Here is a 4,507-nt window from a genome sequence, read left to right as displayed (position 1 = left end):
TAACTTGAGCAAATGTTTTGCACGAGTTCTTTTGAATATCTCAAGTTGTAGACAGTTTTTTAGATTCATTTTCTCTAGAAAATGGCATATAGTTTGTTATATCAAATATTTAAGTCTTAATATATGTAACTATTACTCCCTACGTCCCTCACAAATGTTTACATTTGGGTTGGACACGAAGTTTAAGAAAAATTATTAAGTAGTGGAGGAAAGTTAAAAAAGTGAGTAAAGTAGTGGGACCGATTAATATTATGTGTATAAAGTGGGTATAGTGGAGAGAAGTAGTGGATGTAGCTATTTTAAAAATTATAAAAAAATTTACTATTTTTGAATTTTTTTGAAATATAAACAATTGGATGAGACATCCCAAAAAAGAAATTGTAAAGAGGGACAGAGTTAGTAGCTAACAAGGAGGGGCATTAAAAACGTGTATAAACATAGGCATCTATCTACCGTACCGTCATCAATGATAGATGGTAACTTTGAAGTATGGTGTTTACGAGTAATTTGAGTTCTTCTCGTAAAAAATTAGAATTCAGCTTAAAAATAATTGAACTCGAGTTTTTTGAATTTTTAACCGAGCTGAGCAGGCTCATAAAAGTTCGCGAGCCTTATCGAGTCTCTATTCATTTTAATTTTTTTATATAAATATATTTTTATATATATATTTAATATTTTTTATATATTATTTATTTATTATCGAATCGAACTCGAGTCGAACCGATTATATTTCGAGTTTTTATTAATATTTAGTAAAATTAATTGGAGTTTTCGAACTAAACTCGAGCTTACCGAACATTTTGCGAGACGAATTTCGAACTTAAAATTCAAGGCTCGGTCAAGCTCTCGAGAACTCGTGTCTACCGAACTTTTCGTGAGCCGAATTTCAAACTTAAAATTAAAGCTCAGTCAATCTCGATCTCGAACTCGAGTTCAAACTCGAACACTAATTATTTTAATCGAGTTTAAACCGAGCCAGACAGTGTTAAGCTCGGCTCGATTACAGAGCCTTCTTTCATTAATGGAGCGGTGCATTGCCAGCACACAATAATCATTTACGATCCCTCATGTTCATTTACAAACACAAAAATAAAACGTATGATGAATAATACTAACGAGTGTACGTCAATTATATTTATTTAACAGAGAAAAATAGATTATATAAAATGAAGCAGATGGCTCCTCATTTTCAAGAATTGTAACATGCAAAGCTGTTATATACAACCAGCATAAATACCGTCCAAATCATATTATAGTTCATTTAATTATTTATTTATTTATTGTTACGAATTAATCGTTGATACGGTTATGATTTGATTTATTATTATTTTTTTATATAAAGATCGATAATTATAAGAAACTCTCATATATTAACTTTATATGCAGTTTATAGAATATCTTGTTTCGAATATTTTTTTTACATTTGTAAAACTTCTGATAGGAATTTCTTTTTTGTTGATATGAATTAAAAATACGGCGTACCTATTCTTTGTGACTTGTTTTCATAACTTAAATTTTATCTTTCTTGAACTAAGTGAGCATAATTTCAATTACTTCTACTATTCATCAAATTATCAAATAATGAATTGTTGATATTCAATTTAATTATTTTATTCAACCTTAAAATTGTTATATCGTTGTTGTTCAATATCCCCACAAATTGCATATTCTAAAAAAATTCATTTTTCCCGCTATCAGGCAAACACTAATATTTTATTAAAATGATCAATCATGTTTCACTATCAAATATGTGCATAAAGATGATATGCAATTTTGATGATGCTATTCAACCTTAAAGTTGTTAAGTGAACTTGGTATGTTGTTTAATATCCCACAATTGCGTATACTCAAAAAGCTCATGTTTAGCCCGTATAATTCTTTGGTTAACACCAATATTTTGTTGTAATGATCATCATATTTTACCCTGATTTATCTTTAAAAAAATTATTTATGTGCAATATAATATGCACATTCACATCAAACGTTACATCATATATCTTTTTATGGAATTTTTGAAATTTTTGGTATTCTTTTGAACACCTTAACTAGATCGTTTTCACAAATAGTGATAAAATTGATCAAAATTTATTGTCAATGATTTCATTTCAATCTATATAATATTATCAGTTGGTAGCCGTACTAATTAAAATATTAGTACCTCTAAATCTCGAATACCGTACTTTTTTAATGCAAGAAAAAATAATCTTAAAAATGCTATGTAATTGTCATCGTTGATGGATAAATACTACTACAATCTTAAAAGATTATAACAATAATTTTGTTATCTGGTATTGTTAGGTCCCGAATTATCGTAGAAGGAGGGGTTGAATACGATAATAACTAAATTAAAAATTCTTTCGAATCTTTAGTGGATATAGATTTAGTGCTCAGTTAGTGGTTCGGTGTTCTTGAGAGGAATAGTGTTTGGAACGATAAAAACAAGGAACATAAGATATTCGGGGAAATATATATATTCATGTATAAATCCTCCAGGGTGTTGCTACACTCCGGTAAATAAATTAACCGGCTACAATCTAAGAACAATAAAGTTCCCAGCTTCTACAAAGATTTACAAATAAAATCCGATACAATAATCTAGCTTTTGTTTTTACTAGGATTTAATTACCGAATAACGATTATAAATTCCCCTATGAATATACAAGAGTTAAATCGGGCATTATATCGTTTCTCCGGTGAGAAGTTAAACGGATATCAATATGTTGAGCTTCTTTGTATTCTCTTTGTTTCTTGTTTTCATCACCTCCCGTGAGAGAGAAGATGAACAGAACTTCATAACAATAATAATATTGATTTTTATATATTTTGCTTCTCTGTGTAGACTTTCAAATTCATTGGACAGGTGGCAGTCTTGTGTCCACACAATCCTTTTAATTTGCTGCAAGTAAATCAATTAATTTCATGACTCTTTTATGGCGACTTGAGCAACCTTCTATGGCGATCAGTGCCTCTGTAATGCTCTAAGGCGACTGATGATGTTCTATGGCGACCAGGTAAGCTCTATGGCGACCAGGTGAACTCTATGGCGACCAGGTGAACACTTGAAGTTCTATGACGACCAGCCAAGTCCCTATGGCGATCAGGTAGCCAATGTATCTTCTTCTGTGGCGACTAGGCTCTATGGCGACCATTGGTGCCTTAGAGAATCTCTATGGCGACCACTGTGGTGCCTTAGAGAAATTCTCTATGGCGACCAGTTCTGTGGGGACCATAGATTGTCGTTATATACACTTCTATGGCGACCTGTGAGAAGACTATCATGCCTTAGAATGTTCCTGCTTTTGTTTAACCATTCTTCACTGCATCAACACTTTCTTCTGTAATTGAATTAAAATCTTTTCTTGTATACTGATATTTGGTGCACTGGTCTGGTTCACAAACAATTAGCATTGAGAGAACCTAATTCAATTTGTCTTGTGTTTCTGAGTTGATACAGATTTGTTGAATATCCATTACTTCTAACACTGATTGTCAATAAACAAATGTACTTTCACTGGAATCCTTTCTGGTACTTTAGACAATGTCTTCATTGCTACTACAATCTTGAATACTTTATTCACTGTTCTTCACCAACGCTTGAACATATAAATGAACTCATGTCAGTGAGTATAGCTTCAAGACTGCAATTGTCTTCTTTAACCTCTGTCTATATCATGTCTTCAATTCTTCAGATTCATATGCTTCATACACTGTCTATCTTCATTCAATGTCAATACACTGAAATCTTCTGGTAGTACTTTATACACTGAATCTTTATCATTTCTGAAACCCTGAAAGTCTTTAACCTTTATTCTTCACTGAGGCATGAACATATTAATGAACTTCTTTCAGTGACCTATAAACAGACTTCAAGCATTCTTCTAATCTTCTGATTCTTTATATTTTCCTTGTCTTCATTCTTCCTGATTTCTTGTGTAGACGTAGTGTTAGTAACATGTCATGTTCTAGTATTGTTATCGTGTTGAGTTATCACGTAATTGTTCATACAGCTACGCAGTTTCACCAACAATTTCCCCCAATTTGATTGTTAAATCTAACAAACAAATTAAATAGAGAGGATAACTCAACTAACAACTAGAAAAAGTAATATACCAGGACTTGTAAATAATGCTACTGGTTTTCTGGATCAAATACTGCATTTCCAGATTTCTTGAGTAACTGAAATGACAGATGCTTGTTCCTCTAGCACTGAACTGATCTTTAATAGTTTCATCTTCATTTCCTTGGTTCTTCAAATCCCTGCCAGATAATACTTCTCAGTCTTGAAGTAATCATCAGCAGCTTCTTTTGTACAACCACATTTCCTGTTGAGAAGCATATATCTCTCTTGTTTCTCCCCCTATGAGAATCAACTGCTTAAAGGAGATCACCTTCGTCTACCACCTCTTCCGTACAATAGGATTCGCAGATAAGAACCAATGGTACTCCCCTTTTGGAAAACAGCTTCTCCCCTTATGAAGAATAGTGATGAACCAAACCACTTCTTCTA

This window comes from Apium graveolens, chromosome 6 (assembly GCF_009905375.1).
Source record: "Apium graveolens cultivar Ventura chromosome 6, ASM990537v1, whole genome shotgun sequence".
NCBI lineage: Eukaryota > Viridiplantae > Streptophyta > Magnoliopsida > Apiales > Apiaceae > Apium > Apium graveolens.
The sequence above is the reverse complement of the archived record's forward strand: the minus strand, read 5'-3'. Positions refer to the sequence as shown.